The sequence below is a fragment of the Trachypithecus francoisi genome, unplaced genomic scaffold (genome assembly GCF_009764315.1).
Source record: "Trachypithecus francoisi isolate TF-2019V2 unplaced genomic scaffold, Tfra_2.0 Lachesis_group1, whole genome shotgun sequence".
In the NCBI taxonomy this organism is placed as follows: domain Eukaryota; kingdom Metazoa; phylum Chordata; class Mammalia; order Primates; family Cercopithecidae; genus Trachypithecus; species Trachypithecus francoisi.
Window position 1 is genome coordinate 22,799,304 of NW_022681454.1, and position 18,189 is coordinate 22,817,492.

Sequence of the window (18,189 nt, forward strand, 5' to 3'; positions counted from 1 at the left end):
TTGACAAAATGAGCAATACATAATTTGCTAGCTCCCTTGCGAAGCTGAAACAGATTGTCAAATAAAACACTGGAGGAGATGCATATGGGCTGAGTAGACCGGCTTTGAATAGGAACATGCGCAGGTGGAGGCTTAGTAGTGGCTGTAAGAAGGAGGACTGCCCTAATTTGGAGGGTCATTTGCATTTGAAAATGCTCCTTGCTAAGTTGTGAGTATTCCCTATAGGAAAAGAGAATGCATTCTGCCAAAACCGCAGCTATTTTTGTGTCTTGGTAACTTGAATAAACCAGAAAACCTAAGGCAAAGTGGAGGGAGTTGCACTCAAACAAACCATTTTTTAATGGTAGGCTTATAGAATACAAATCAGTAATATATGAAAAGGACACTTATGAAAATCAATTGCTTTATGGTTAAAAATGGATTTTTCATCAACACGAAGCATGGAAAGTGTACTAATGGGTGTATTCAGCATGCATTTTTACAAATGACAATCAAATGCTTTTATTAGTCTTTATATCTGAAAAGTATGGCAAAAATCACATAATTAGTTCTAAACTCATTTGATTTTTTTGTTGTTGGATGGCCTAGAGGACTTTGCTTGTTTATATATTTTATTATTGGTATATGAGTTGTACATATTTTGTGGGTGTGTGAAATATTTTGATACCTGGTTACAATGTGTAATGATAAAATCAGGGTAATTGTGATGTCCATCACTTCAAACATTTATTTATTCTTTGTGTTGGGAACTCACAATAACTTTTAGCTATTTTGAAATATAGAATAAATTATTTTTAATTATAATTTCTCCACTGTACTATCGAATATTGGAATTTATTCTTTTGTTTGTTTGTTTATTTTTTGAGACGAAGTCTCCTTTTGTTGCCTAGGCTGGAGTACAATGGTGTGATCTTGGCTCACTACAGCCTCTACCTCCCAGGTTCAAGATATTCTCCTGCCTCAGCCTCCTGAGTAGCTGGGATTACAGGCATGCACCACCACACCTGGCTAATTATTTTGTATTTTTAGTAGAGACGGGGTTTCACCATGTTGGCCAGGCTGGTCTCAAACTCCTGACCTCAGGTGATTCTCTCACCTCGACCTCCCAAAGTGCTGGGATTACAGGCATGAACCACCATGCCCAGGCTATTCTTTTCATCAAACTCTATTTTTGTATCTGTTAATCAACTTCTTTTTATCCCTCACTACCTCCTTCCCTTCTCAGCCTCTGGTAGCCACTATTCTACCCTCTGCCTCAATGAGATCCACTTTTTTAGCTTCCACGTATGACTGAGAATGTGCAATTTTTGTCTCTTTGCCTGGCTTGTTTCACCTAACATAGTGACTCCCAGTTTCCATCCATATTGCTGTAAATGACAGAATTACATTCATTTTTATGGCTGAAACATATTCCATTGTGTATGAACACCACACTTTCTTTATCCATTCACCCATTGCTGGACACGTAGATTGATTCTATATCTTGGCTATTGTTAATAATGCTTCAATAGACGTGAGAGTACCGATATCTCTTCCGTATATTAATATCCTTTCTTTTGAATATATGCCCATCAGTGAAATTTCTGGATTATATGGTAGTTCTCTTTTTAGTTTTCTGAGAAACCTCCATACCCTTTTCCATAATGACTATGCTACTTTACACTCCCACCAACAGTGTATGAGCAATCCCCTTTCTCTGCATCTTTATCAGCATTTGTTATTTCTTGTCTTTTTTTATAGTAGCCATTTTAATTGGGGTGAGGTGATAGCTGTTTGTGGTTGTGATTTTTACTTTACTAATAATTAGTGATGTTGAGCATATGCCTGTTGTCCATTTCTATGTTTTCTTTTGGGAAATGTCTATTCAGATCTTTTCCCCATTTTGCAATGATTTTTTGTTTTGCTACTGAGTTGTTCGAATTCTTTACATATTCTGGTTATTAATTATTTGTCAGATGGATGTGGTTTTCACAAGTCAGTACGGATTGCCCAGATAGACAAAGTTTTACATCCTAAAAGCTGAGGAATCCTTTTACCTGAGGAATCTTGCCTTTGTGGAAATTTCTATTAATTTCAGTTCTTTAATCATAAGAAAGAAGCAATGAATGTTTTCCCAAAATAGTTATTCTTTTTACTGAAAATATGGTTCTCTCTTAGTGCATATATATTTTAAATAGACTTTTTAATCTTAGAATAGATTTAAATTTACAGAAAGGATTTGAGGATAATAGAGAGGATCCCCCATATAGCCCACAACTGGTGTCTTCTATTAACACCTTATATTAGCATGATGCATTTGTCCAAATTAACAAGTCAGTAAAGATATATTTTTATTAACTGAAATACACCGTTGATTCAGATTTCTTAGTTCTTCTCTAAATATGCTCTCACTGTTTTAAAATCCCAACCAGGATACTGAATTACATTTAGTCATCATGTTTTTTAGGCTCCTGTTGGCTGTAACAGTTTCTCAGGCTTTCCTTGTTTTTAGAGATCTTCACAGTTTTGGGGAGTACTGGTCAGGTGTTTCGTGAAAGGTCTATCAGTTGGGATTTGTCTGATGTTTCTCTCATAGTCAGACTGGGCTTATGAATTTTTAGGAGGAAGACAACAAACACCAAGTGTCATTCTTCTCAAACACATAAGCAGTACATGCTGTCAATGCGACTTACATTGAGGTTAATTTTGGTCTCCTGTATAAAGTAATGTCTGTCAGGTTTCTCTACTGTAAAATTACTTTTTTCTCTCTTTCCATACACTGGTCTTTAGAAACACGTCACTAAGTAAGGCCCACACACAAGGAGTGGGGGATTGAACTCCACCTACTTGAAAAAGGAGTATCTACATTATTTGAAGTTCTTGCCTATGAGAGATTTGTCTCTCTTCCATGTCTTTTATTTAATTATTTATTTATGCCACTATATAATTATGAATATTTTTATATGTGGGGTTATAATCCAGTGCCACTTGCACTAGTAAGGTTTCTCTAGAGAAATAGAATAAAAAGGGTGCATGTGTCTATATGTGGTATATATACATTAGTGTGTGTGTGTAGTAAGTTACAAAGAGAGACATTTTAAGGAAGTGGCTCACGTGATTGTGGAGACTAACAAATCCAAAATCTGAAACACAGGCCAGCAGGCTAGAGATTCAATGGAGAGTTGATGTTGCAGTTCCGGTCTGAAGGCAGTCTGCTGGCAGGATTTCCCTTTTCTTGGGAGAGACAAGTCTTTTTGTGATTAAGGTCTTGAACTACTTGGATGAGGCCCACTCACATACGGAGGATAATATGTTTTAATCAAGTCTAAGGATTTAAATGTTAATCTCATCTAAAAAATATCTTTACAGAAATACCTAGAATTGTTCCAGACTTGTCTACTGGTAGTTCTTTAGGTGGTCTACCATGGTACTTTGACATATACCCATCATTGTGGCTTTTTGTTGTTGTTCTTGTTTTTGTTTTTGTTTTTGTTTTTTGAGAAATTCCTTAATTTCTGACACACAATAAGCAACTCAGTCTTATACTGTATATTTCCTGACTAAGTCATAAGTTTCTCCAAGCATCCTGTTTCCTTTTATTGAAGAACTGTATTAGAAACTAAGGCCTGCCTTCTAAGCATTCTTGTGGCTACTGGGAAGTTGTTGCTTCTGGGCCCTCTTAGCTGACAGATCAAGGAAATACATGTATCAACAATCTCATGTAACTATGAGTATTATATTACATATATATACACATATGTATGTATACACATATACATGTATTTCTATAGGTACCTTTATTAAGCTAAACATGAGTTTATACTGGTGTTTCCAACTCTAGATCTAGCCCATGAACACAGATGATTCTGGACTTCCACTCTTGCTTATCTCTTACAATCCACCATTCATTTACCTAATTGTTCAGTTCTAGAATACGTATATAGCAGTATTGTAATTGTTAACACATATCCTCAACCAGAGGACAGTGTTTATGTTCAGTTAATTTTGCCTTATATATTATAGACTCTAATTATTTCCAAAGTTATTTTATAGTAAGTGGCTTCCCCTTCACCTCCCCATCACTCCGTTTAGTGAGTTTATTTTGTACATTTGTAATACAGTTAGATCATTTGTCATAATATATATTCCCCCTCAGACCCTTGACCTGATCAATAGTTTATTTTAATTTACGTACATTAAGGTTTGCTCTTTGTATTGTAACATTATATGGGTTTTGACAAACACATAATGTCATATATCCACCATTATAGTATCACACAGAATAGTTTCAGTGCTCCCCACCAATCCCTCTGTTTGACCTGTTCAGTCCTTTCACTCTGCAAACCCCTGGTGACTACTGACAGAATGTCATATAAAAGGAATTTTAAGGCTATGCATGGTGGCTCATGCTTATGATCCCAGCACTTTTGGAGGTCAAGGCAGGTGATCACTTGAGCCCAGAAGTATGAGACTGGCTTGGACAACACAGTGAGACACCATCTCTACAAAAAAAAAAAATTAAATGGTTAGCTGAGTGTGGTGGTACATGCCTATAGTCTCAGCTATGTGGGAGGCTGAGGTGGGAGGATTGTTCGAGCCTGGAAGGTCAAGGCTGCAGTGAGCTATGATCGTGCCACTGCAATCCAGCCTGGGCAACTGAGACCTGAAGGCCCTGTCTTAAGAAAAAAACAAATGTAATTTTACCATATACAGCCTTTACAGTCTCCCGTTACTGATGTAAGTATCCATTTTCACTTCTCTCATTCAAATATGCACTTAAGATTAATCTATGTCTTTTCTAAACTCAATACTAATGTTTTTAAAATACTGAATAGTATTTCATTGCATGGATACACTACAGTTGTTTATTCACCCATTAAAAGACATCTTTGTTGCTGTAAGTTTTTGGTGATTATAAATAAAGATGCCACAAACACTCATGTGCAGCTATTTTTGTGGAAATAAGTTTTCAAGTCAGTTAGGTAAATACCTAGAAGTGCAATTACTAGATTGTATAGTAAGATTATAGTTAATTTTGTAAGAAGTATCCTGTTTTCTAATCTAGCTGTGCCATTTTGCATTCTCACTAGCAATGAATCCTGCTGTTCCATTTCCTTTTCAGCACTTGCTGTTATCTGATTTGTTTTGGGATATTAGTCATACTAATATGTGTGTACTGGCCTCTTGTTTTATTGCATTTTCCTAATGACGAATGATTTTCAGCATACTTCCATATGCTTCTTTGTAATTTGCTTCTTTTGTGAGATATCCACTGATAAATTTGGCTCATTTTATTAAATGAGTTTTTGTGTTTTCTTATTGTTGAGTTTTAAGAGTTCTTTGTATTTTTGTATACAAATATTTTTAAAGTCATCTTTTTGTAAATGGTTTATCTCAGTGCATGGCTTATGTTTTCCTTCTTTTAACGGTGACTTCCATAGGTGAAAACATTTTAATGTTTTTTTTTTTTTTTTTTTCTTTTTTTTGAGACACTGTTTTGCGCTTGTTGCCCAGCCTAGAGTGCAATGGTGCGATCTCCACTCACTATAACCTCCACCTCCTGGGTTCAAGTGATTCTCCTGCCTCAGTCTCCTGAGTACCTGGGATCTGTAATCCACCACACTCGGCTAATTTTTTGTATTTTTGGTAGAGACGGGGTTTTACCATGTTGGCCAGGCTGATCTTGAACTCCTGACTTCAGATGATCCACCAGCCTTGGCCTCCCAAAATGCTGGGATTATAGGCGAGAGCCACCACACCTGGCTTATAAGATTTTAACTTTATTGAAGTCTAACTTATTTTTTCTCTCATGAATCAAGTTTTTGGCATTGTATCTAAAAACCCATCAACAGACTGAAAGTCACACAGAATTTTTCGCATATTTTATTCTGGAAGTTTTCACAGTTTTGCATTTTACTTTTAGGTCTATGATTGCTTTTGAGTTAATATTTGAGTAAGGAATGAGGTCTGTGTCTCAGATTTTTTTGGGGGGTATGAACATCCTATTGTTTCATATCATTGAATACAAATGTCATTTTCTTAATTGCCTCTGCCCTTTATAAAAGTCAGTTGATAATAACTGTGTTAGTTCACTTCTCGACTCTTCATTCTAGTTCAGTGAACTATCTGTCTATTTTTTCATTAATCCTATGCTACCTTGATTAATGTATCTTTCTTGTAAGGTTTCAAGTTCAGTAGTCTGAGTCTTCCAACTTTGTTCTTCTTCAGTATTGTGTTGGCTATTTTAAAATTTTTGCCTTTTTGTGTAAACTTTAGAGTCAGCTTTGTTTATATCTACACTAGAGCTTGCTGAGATTTTTACTGAGATTGTGTTGAATGTATAAAGTTGAGATTTATCATCTCAATGATGTTGAGATTTCCAATATATGAATATAGATTATCTCTTTATTTGTATCTTTGATTTATTTAGTTGTTGTTACTAGATTTTATACAAAATTTGTTAGAATTATTATTAAGTATTTCAATTTTTGGTAGTATTATTATTATTATTTTGTTTTGTTTTGTTCTGGGGAGATGAAGTCTTGCTCTGTCACCCAGGCTGGAGTGCAGTGGTGTGATCTCAGCTCAGATCACTTGATCTGGTCTCAAGTTATCTGCCCACGTCAGCCTCTCCAAAGTGTTGGGGTTACAGGTGTGAGCCATCATGCCTGTCCTAATTTTTGGTATTACTTCAAATGGTATTTTGCTGTTAATTTCTAAATCCCTGTGTTTATTGCTATAACATAGAGAAGCAATTGATGTTTGCCTGTTGACATTATATCCTACAACCATGTTATACTAGCTTATTACTTTCAGGAGCTGTTTTTATTTATTTATTTATTTTTAAAAATAGATTCCTTATGGTTTTCTACATAGGCAATCATGTCATCTGCGAATGAAGATAGTTTATTTTTTCCTTTCTCACTTGTATACTTTCATTTCTTTTTCTTTTATTACACTAGTTATGCTTCCAGTGTGATGACGACTAGGAGTGCTGACCAAAAACACCCTTAGCATGTTCCCCATCTTAGGGGAAAAATCTCTAATCTCTCACCATTAAGTCTGATGCTTACTAAAGGTTTTTTCTAAATGTTCTTTATCGGGTTGAGGGAAATTTGCTGAGAGTTTTTTTCATGAATACACGATAGATTTTGTGAAATGCCTTTTATGTATCAATTGATGTGATCATATGATTTGTCTGTATACATTTCGTAAAATGGAGAATTTCTTTAGGTGATTCTTAAATGTTAAACTAGTTCTGCATCCCCAGAGTAAATAACATTTTGTCATAATGTATAATTCTTTTTATAAATTGCTGAATTCAATTTGTTAATATTTTGTTGAAGATTTTTACATCTATGTTTGCGAGAGATATTAGCCTGTAATTTTTTTTTCTGTAATGTCTTTAGTTGGTTTTGGTATTACAGAAGGCTAATTTCATAGACTGAATCTGGAAATGTTCACTTTGCTTCTATTTTCTGGAAGAGTTTGTGGAGTATTAGTATCATTCCTTCATTAAATGTTTGGCATATCACTGGTAAAATCATTTCATCCAAGTGCCTTTTTTTGGAACATTAATTATTAACTCAAGTTATTTAGTAGATATTGTGTCATTCAAATCATCTGATTCCCCTTGTTTGAGTTGTAGTAGTTTGTGTCTTTCAAGGAATTGGTCTATTTTATTTGAATTATCAATTTTGTGAGTTAGATTTGTTCATAGTATTCTTTTATTATTTTTTTAAAGTCTGTGATTAGTAGTGATGGTCCTTCTTTCATATATAATATTATAAATTTATGCCTTTATTTTTTGTTCTAGTTAATCTAGTTAGAGGTTTATCAATTTGATTGATCTTTTCTAAGAACCAACTTTTGGTTTTGTTGATTTTCTTTACCATTTTTCTGTTTTTAAAATGATCTCCACCATAGTTTGTATTATTTTGTTCTTGTTTGGGGTTCATTTGTTCCTTTTCTTTAATGTCCTAAGGAGGGAACTTAGACTATTGACTTTAGATTTTTGGTTTTATTTCTAATATATGCACTTGGTGCTCTAAATTTCACTGTATACAATACTTTTGCCTCATGCCACAAATTTTGTGGTTATATTTTTATTTTTGTTTAATTCAAATTACATTTTAACATTTCTCTTGTGATCTCATAAATCTATGAGTTACGTAGAAGATTTTTAAATGTTTGCAGATCTAGCTATCTTCCTCTTATTAGTTTACAGCTCAATGCCCTTGTGGCCTAAAAGCAGACATTGTATGGTTTTTGTTCTTTTAAATTTGTTTTTTATGGCCCAGAATATGGTTTATCTTGGTGAATGTTTCATGTTAGTTGGACAAGAATAAGTATTCTATTGTTTTTGGGTGGAGTATTCTATAAATGCTTATTAGATCATGATGGTGCTGTTCCGGTAGTGTATATCCTTTCTGATTTTCTGCCTGTTTAATCTGTCAATTACTGGCAGAGAGATGCTGAAATCTCTGACTATAATGATAGATTTATCTATTTCACTTAATTCTGTCAGTTTTTGCTTCATGTGTTTTCAGTTATTAGGTATATATATTTTTGGAATTGTTATGTGTTCTTGGATAATTGACTTTTTTATCAGTATGTAATACTCTTATTTATCCATTTTAATTTTGCTTATTCTGAAGTCTGCTTCTTCTGCATCAATATAGCTATTCCAGATTTTTTTTGATTAGTAAATGTGATATATATTTTCCTAGTTCTTTATTTTTTACCTGTGTCTTTATATTGATACTGTGGTTCTTGTAATTTTTAATTCACCATGATAATCTCTTACATTTCATTGATATAGTTAGACTGTTCATATTTAAAGTCATTATTGTTATAGTTGTGTTAATATACGCCATGTTTTTAACTTTATTTGTTGAATTTCTTCATTTTTCCTCTTTTTCTCTCTTCTCTGGTTATAACTGAACATTCATATAATTCAATTATATCTTTATGCATTTTCTGCATGAATATAAATTTTTATTCTTTTCTTCCTATTAATCTGTCTTCTGTAAGTTCATTTTCAGTGAACTTTCAGTGAGTCAAGAGGAATCTTTATCTCCACCGCTATACTTTCTTTATGTAGATCAAAATTTTTGACCTATAATGTATTAGTCTGTGGGGATTGCCATAACAAAATACCACAGACTTAGTGGCTTAAACAGCAAACATTTATTGTCTCACAATTTGGAAAGCTAGAAGTCTATGATCAAGCTGCAAGTTTAGTTTATGCCTTATAGATGGCCACTTTCTGCTGTGTTTTCCTATTGAGTGAGGGGGTGGGGAGAGACAGAGAGAGAGGGGGCTTGCTATCTGATGTCTCTTCTTATAATGACACGAATCCTATCAGATCAGAGCCTAATCCTTATGACTTCATTTAACTTTTATTACCTTCTTGGAGATCTCATCTCCAAATACAGCCACATCGGTGGTTAGGTCATCAACATATAAATTTGAGGGGACACAAACATTGAGTTGGTAACATATATTACTTTCCCTATGGCTGAAGAACTTCTTTTTAACATTTCTTGCATGGTTGGTTTGCTGGTGATAAATTTCAGGTTTTATTAGCCCAAGGAAGTTTTTATTTCTTTCATATTTAAAGAATAATTCTGTTGGATATAAATTCTCATTGGTGTTTTTTTCTTCCAAGACTTTACGTATTTCACTCCATTCTCTTTTTGCTTAACATTATTTCACTGCCTCTCATTTTTCTCAAGATTTCTGTTAATTTTTTCCCTCAGTTTTAATAAAGTATGACTAAAGGTAGTATTTCAGGGTATTTACTCTGCTTTTTGTTTTCTGAGCTTTCTGGATTTGTGATTTTCTGTTCTTCATTAATTTTGAAACGTTTTCAGCTTCTATTATTTTGAATATTTATTCTACTCTATTATTATTCTATTATTATGTGAATGTTACATCTTTTGATTCTGTCCAAAGTTCTTGGATGTCTTCTCTGCTTTTCAAGTGCCTTTATCTTGCTGAATTTCGGCTTGTAAAGTCACTATTAACTTATCTTCAAGATCACTGATTCTTTCCATTTTCATGTTGGATCTACTGATGAATATATAAAACATCCTTCATTTCTGTTACAGTGTTCCTAATATCTAGCATTTCTTTTTGATTATTTTTTAGAAAATTATCTTTCTCCTCAAATTATCCATCACTTCTTGTGTGTTGTCTTCCCTTTTCTTCATTATAGCCTTGCCACGTTAATTGTAATTATTTTAAATCCCTTGTTTGATAATTTCAAAATCTGTATTGTATCTAAACCTGGTTCTTATGCTTGCTCTGTCTCTTCAGACTGTTTTTGCTTGGTTGTTTTTGCATTTTGACGTACCTTGTATGTTTTTCTGGAAACTCAGACAAGTTGTATGAACTACTGGGAATTGAGATAAACTAGCTATTAAGTTGATGACTCCAGTTAATCTGTGGGAGTTCAACTGTGTTTTATGTTTGTGTAGCTGTAGATGCCCAGAAACTTCAAATTTGTTTACTGCCCTTGTTTTGTTTTTTTCTATATCTTGTTCCTCAGAAGTGGTCCATGTCTAACAGCTTTTTTTCAGCTGTAACCCACTATTATTATACTGGGGCCCTCTTTGTGCAATGGCAGAGTGAGAGGGGATCTTTTATAATATTTCAATTAAATCTCTGTTCTTTACTGGGAATTCCTCCCAGGGCTGTTAACTTCTCAGATGTTTCTCCTTTGATACAGCTTTTCTCCCACCAGCTATCTACTCCCTTCCTTAGCCTCACTCTTCTCAATCTATTTTTTGCAGCATTGATCCTGATAGGCTATGCTCTTTCTCCCCTCAGGTGGCCCAAGGTGTGAGGAATTACATTTCTCAGCGAAACCTTCTCCCTAAAAGGTAGGTCTTTGTTATGGAGAAGACTCTGGGTGCATTTCACAATGATTACTCTTCCCTACCTCATGCCCTGTGGGTTATCTTTTCTGAATTGAATTTCTACTTTGAAAATGTGGTGGAGTTTCTAAAGGCAAATCCTGTAGAATTGTGGGTTCCCCCTCAAGACTGTGACCACCAGGAATTTCTCACTCTCAAGCTAGTCCACTCAGTCTCAAGTAGTTTACCAAAATTACTACTTGCTACAGTCTAACAGACCCGTTTACATCTCTTTTGGATGTTCCAAGGGCCCTCTGTAGCATCCAAAAGTTAGGAGTTAGAAAAGACAATTTTGAAGCTGAAATTTGATTTTGGAAAGCCTATCAAATATGTTAAAGGTTTAAAACACTTGATATTATGAAATAGAATTCCAGGTTATCCCAAGTCATTTGGCCAAAACGATGACTGAAAAAGTTTTTTAAAAGGCACAAAAGGCCGGGCGCAGTGGCTTACGCCTGTAATCCCAGCACTTTGGGAGGCCGAGGTGGGTGGATCACGGGGTCAGGAGATCGAGACCATCCTGGCTAACACAGTGAAACTCCATCTCTACCAAAAAAAATACACAAAAATTAGCTCGGCGGGCACCTGTAGTCCCAGCTACTTGGGAGGCTGAGGCAGGTGAATGTGTGAACCCAGGAGGCGGCGCTTGCAGTGAGCCGAGATCACGCCACTGCACTCCAGCCTGGGTGACAAAGCGAGACTCCGTCTTAAAAAAAAAAAGGCACAAAACCTTTAGCCATTAAGAGGGAAATTCACCTTTCCAAACCATCTGTCTCTTGTCTCATAAAAGAGGCATGAGCGAGCATCCTCACCACTTCTACCACATAGTGAGAAGATGTCATCTATCAACCAGAAAGCCCCCCAAACACCAAATCTGCTGGTGCCTTGATCTTGAACTTCTAGCTTCCCCTAGAACTGTGAGACATAAATGTCTGTTATTTATAAGCCACCCACTTTATAGTATTTTGTTATAGCAGCTTAAATGGACTAAGACATCACTTAAGTGTTTCTGCTTGTTTATGGCTCCAGGGTTTCTGTTCCATGTAAGCTGATCATGCTATATCTCTTTGGACACACCTACATCTAGAAGTAATCTAGATATTTCAGTGTGATGGTTTACTCTGAGACTTCAGTTCTCTAGTTAACCTATGAAAAAGTCATTAATACTCAAGCATCTAGTTTTTTTCTTGTAAGAATTGTAGGTGACAGCATTCAAGTACTTCACATGCCAGAGCTGATGTCAAGTCTCTCTCAAATATATATATATATTTGAAACAGGGTCTTAATCTGTCACTCAGACTACAGTGAAGTAGCACAATCACAGTCATAGCTTATTCAATCTCCCTGGCCCAAGCAATCCTCCTGCCTCAGCCTCCTGAGTAGCTAAAACCACAGGCACGCACCACCATGCCCCGCTAATACTTGTATTATTTTTAGAGATGGAGTTTCGCCATGTTGCCCAGCCTGGTCTTGAACTCCTGAGCTCAAGCAATCCTCCCACCTCTGCCACCCAAAGTGCTAGGATTATAGGCATGAGCCACCATGCCTGGCCAACTGTCTACATTTTTAAAACTCCATTTCATTGTTCATATATAATTTGTACTTGTCTTTCAAATTAGAATTTCTAAACTACCATGTTCTTGAAATTGCCTTCTTATTATCTTCCTCTTCAGATAGATTCTTATGCATGTGTTGTTATTGTAGGGGCCAAGGACTTTGGCCTCCTGGAGATTTGCTAAAAGTCACTGATATGAGGCAGATTGGTCCCTAGGAGAAAAGGTATACAAATTTATTTAACGTGTATACACAGGAGACTTCAGAATCCCCTCCAATGAAGTTTGGAAGCTTACATAACATCCTGGCAAAACATGTTATGGAATTAGGGAGAAGAGGAATACTGTTAACAGGATTACTAGGGAGAATGAATAGATCCGGGAACACAGATTAACTTGTATATAGTTCTCTTTGACAGTGAAAGGGTCTGTTCTATTCAGGTGTGGATATACTCTTGGTCATATAGGAGGGAGAAGAAAAAACAATTGTTCTTCTTGGTGGGTTCAGATTTTAGGCAGATGAAAGACCCTTCGCAGGGCCGGGCGCGGTGGCTCAAGCCTGTAATCCCAGCACTTTGGGAGGCCGAGACGGGCGGATCACGAGGTCAGGAGATCGAGACCATCCTGGCTAACATGGTGAAACCCCGTCTCTACTAAAAATACAAAAAACTAGCCGGGCGAGGTGGCGGGCGCCTGTAGTCCCAGCTACTTGGGAGGCTGAGGCAGGAGAATGGCGTGAACCCGGGAGGCGGAGCTTGCAGTGAGCCGAGATTGCGCCACTGCACTCCAGCCTGGGCGACAGAGCGAGACTCCGCCTCAAAAAAAAAAAAAAGAAAGACCTTCGCAGAACAGCTTTATCTTATGCTTTGGGAGAGACTGGGGAAGCAGTGAGGTCGGAGGGACCTTGAGACTTCTTCAGTTCTGATTGTCAAAACACCGTGTTTTTGGGTATTGGCTTGAGCGCTAACATTATCTAATGATGTTCTGTCTTCACCAGTCTATCATGAGAAATTGTTGTTGATTTCTTTTATTTTCCTCATCTACTACATGAGTCAAATCAGTTCTCCACTAACGACTACGGATTAAAAGATAGCAATTCTTAGGACATCAAATGGTAAATAATCAGAGTAATTTATAATCAAATATAACCCCAGGTATCATTCCTCAAGGAGACATACTGTCTGTAATGGCAAAACTAACATGACAGACTAAGAATAGAGTCATCAAAACTGGACCTTGCCCTTTTTTCGCCTTTTTAAAATTCACTAATTTTAACTATTTTGTGGTTGTGTGTTTATGTGTGTGTTTGTGTGTGAATGTGTGTGTGCTGTTGGTACTTTATGGATTCCGTAATCGAAAATTTAAAGCCTAGCATAACGAATGCGTCCAAGCACAGGACGAAGTGAAACCTGGTGCTTCCTGACAATAAATGTTTAATCCTCTTTCCTTGGAGATTTCAGAAAACTCCAGTAATTGAGGAAACAAGAATATGTAACCCTGGAGTACAACTTTTTATGAACACTGTGTAGTTCATGACACACAAGGGATCTTTTAAAAGCAGACATTGGTGTTCAGTAAGTTTACCCACTGACAAATGATTGTTTTACTGTATACAATACTCCCTACAAAACTTTTACTACTATTACACAAAAGAGTGATAAAATGAGAAACACCTTTTCCCCTCTATTTATACATCTTGCTCATCTCTGTAACTAAGTTTAATGTTTACCGGAGAGAGGAAAATGTATCATTCCTAGGGAACCCTGTGCAATGCTAATGAAATGAGCGATAGGACAACCTAAGAAGTAGTGATTGGCCTCCCACGAAATGATCTAAATATTGCCTTTGCAGCACCACACCCAACATACCCCGTACTCTGCCAGTCCACAACTAGAGAGCCAGGGACAACGACCCTCCCAAAAAAAATGTTTTATCTAAGCTTAATAATAAAATCTCTCTATAAAGATAAACAAATATTTCCCAATTAATTATTGACATTTTTCTGTACCATCCTATTGGGAAAATGTTCAATCAAAATGCAGAAATTTACAAGCACCCCTTCTACCCCTTTTTCACCCCTACACCATGTGCCTAAAGACAAATGGTTCCAGAGATGATATTATGTGGAAATTACAAGACACCCCATTAATTATTCTCTCTTAGGAAGAGACATGTGACACATCTTACAGAATCAGCTCAAAAGACAGAAAATCCAAAGCACTCATTATACATTTTTGTCTGACACAGCACATTAAAATTTGAAGAAAGAAAACCATCTTATAAAGTCAGCAAAAAAAGAAAACAAAACAAAGCTCCTATTTATTTGTGCACCTCTGGTCATTTGGAAGACGATGCATTGTGCTACAAATACTGTTTTCCAGAGATCCCACATGGTATAGTGGGGTGGGGGAGATGGAATGCTAATTAAAAATGAATTAAATCTTTGTGATTTCCAAATCCATATGATCTTCTAAGAGTTACTTAACCTCTACGTTCCTCATACTTAAAATAGTACCTGTCTCTAAAGGTTGTAGTGAGAAGCTTTATGAGATAGTGAAAGAAAAGCACCTCCCAAAGGGTTGGCCTCAAAAGTAACTCGCAAATGTTTATTTCTTTTAGACTGACAGGCTTTCATTAGGCACACATGACCTAAAATGTATCCACAGTCATAATTCCTTTTGCCACTAGTAGGTTGAATGATGATAGTCCCTAGAAGAGTCAACTATTCAATCTGATCACAACAATGTTTTCTGCATCATCTGTTAAATGCTTTTCTCCTTCTGTAGGTTTTAAATAGAAGTCGCTTAGATAACCAGTGTTCCAGGCAGACTGGATGAGTCCAACTAGACCAATCAGAAAACACCATTACCTCAGCCAAAATGATTGAACTAAGTATTTCAAAGGAAATTCAAGCCAGGCAAATTGGAATTTTTTACTAGGTGTTTTCATATGGTTTCCTGAAAGAGAAAGCCTTGCCTATTTAAAGAAATACGAACCTAAAAGTTGGATGCGACAGTGATGTTCTGTGGCTGAGGAGAAAGGCAGTTGTAACAGAAAGGAATGAGGCTGACAAGCCAAGGAAGCTTCAGGGACTTCTATTCCAAGGGCAACTCTCAAAACATGTTACCCTTTTGACAATGAGGTCGTTCCTTTAAGATTCAGCCCAGGGGTCTTCTCTTCTGGGAAGTTTGTCATGATTCTTCCAGGCTGCATTTAGGGCTCTATCTTGTCTTTTCGCGGAATTCTGTGAGTAATTCTGTTCTGAATCTGACCATCTTATAATGTATCAATCACTGCCTGTCTTCACCACCAGTCCATAAAAGTCAAGAGTGACTTGTCTCAACTTTCAATACTCAGTACTTCTCTTGGTGCCAGGTATATTTTAGTCTCCGAGACACAGACATATTATTCTATTTTAACAACTCTTCTGATCTGAGTTTAGCTTTTTTGTTTCTTCAGCACACAAACAGCTGTGCCACAGTATTTGAAGTTTCATCTCGATGTGTCTTTATGGTTGTTTTCATTGGCCTGGTTAAGATTTAATGACTTAAATGTATCTATGACATTTATTTATTCATTTATTTATTCATTCATTTATTTATTTTAGCATCTTCTTACTACCACCGTAGGCAACTGGAAACCTTTCAGCAAAACAGTCCTGGAAGAAAAAATAAAACATTATCTTTCAGGATAGATATTTATATCGTGGTAGAAAATCCTGTTAATCTATATATAAGTGACTTGAAAACAAAATGGCAAAGAAAAGAACCACACTGAGATTTGAAGTTTGTCTCATTGTTAAAAAGGTATCCTGTTTGTTTGCATTAATTATAAGAGTACTTCCACCCACAAATAAAATATCACATGTTAAATGCCAAAGTTTGAGAAAAGTCTCAATCTTGTCACACTATAATTAAGCAGATTTTTGGTATTTATTTAGACTATTCAGTATGCAGAACTCTTCACTGAATTGAAGTGAACCTAAAGTAAAATGACTGTCACTTTCTCTACACTTTCCTCCAGGAAACAGAGATCAGAAGCCAAAGATGAAGATGCCGCCAAGCAAGAAGCAGTTTAAAAATAAATGGGAAAATTTCCTAAGAAGGGCAGAAGATTGTTCTGGCTCACGATTTTCAAGGTTTTTACTAATTCTCCTCTAGAAAGTAATCACCAAGTCCTTGGTATTTAACAAAGTAATTATCAATTCAAGGCTTACTCTTAAGATTCCAGTTTCCAAAAAATGCCTTCAAGCCAATCCATGTTCATTACCATCGAGAGGGGATCTATGCCTAACCTCTTCATCTAGATCGCTTGTCCAGCCTCCAAAATCAAGGGGCAATAGTCTCAGCCCTGACTTTGGAGCCAGGAAGGCTTGTGTTAGAATCCAGTTTTTACTGAGTGCAAGCTGTGATTTTTAGCAAGTCTTAGTGTTCCTATGACTCAATTTAGTTGTATGAAAATTTCAGTGAAATGACGCCAATCTCTCGAGGTTGTTGCATGTAAAAATGAGATTTATACATAAAATGTGTAGTGGGTGATCAATAAAGATAGTTGTTATTTAACAACATTAGGAAACTCTATATTGGTTTGTGCCAGGTATTGTTCTGGGTACCAGTAAGTAAGGGGTGAGGGCAAATTCTTTCTCTCTGAGAACTTACCTTTTGTAGGAGACAGAATAGCTAAGAAGCAAATGAATGAATGAATGAATCAATCAATCAATGAAAAAGAGAGTGAATGAATAATTTCAAATTGTAAAAAATACCATGAAAGGGAAGAGCAATAAACAGGATATGGGCATGGAAGAAAGACATTTGTATTTAAGTGGAAAAGTGTTAAGAATTGGGGTCTCACCAGTGGAAATCAGGTGGAGAAGAACATTCTAGGCAGGAAGGACACATGCAAATCCCCTGGGGCAAGAAAAGGCTGAGCTTTCAGTCAACTAGCATGAACTAGGAAAACTACCAAAAAAGGAGCTTGGAAAACAGGTAGATTTTGGTTTAAAGATGAGCAACATAAACCAGGAAGCAATAGTAACTAAGAGTTTGAATTTAATTCAATGTAGAAGAAAGTCTTGAAAGACTTAAAAAGAACGTAACTTATGCTGAGTAATCTGGCCTGTATTAAGTAACCTACAGAAGGGCAAGAGGTGAAACAGTGGAGTCTAGTCAGATAGTTATCAAAGTAGTCCAATAAGAAAAGATGACAATTTTTATTCAGGTGATAGTCATGGAATTGAGGATATTTGGAATGACACATCATACATATTTGTGGCTTATGATTTTAGTATTAGTAACATCAACCATACCAGATCAAAGCAACTGCACTCAGCCTTGTCTCCAGCTTCCTTAGAGCTCCACTTCTTCCACTCTCTGTGTTATGTTTGTTAACATCTCTCTTGTCCCCGTGTAGATCAAAAGCTCCCATGAGACTGGGGCTCCATCTTACCCATCTCGCATGCCAACTCTTTTCATCCCTTCATTCCTCTCCTAGAAATACGCATATATTTGTGCAACAACCACAAAATATGGCCCAAATAAATAAATGAACATCACAGAAGGCAATTGGCAAGGATAACAATTTTCTCTAGTTTTCTTCTCTAGAAAAGTATTACAAGTCTCCTTCCTCTGAAATTTGAGGTGTCCTGACATTCTTCAGAATGCTACCCACACCAATAGTGCAGAAATTTCTGCCCAATTATCTGGCCCAGAAATAGATTCTTTGAACTTCCCATCATAATC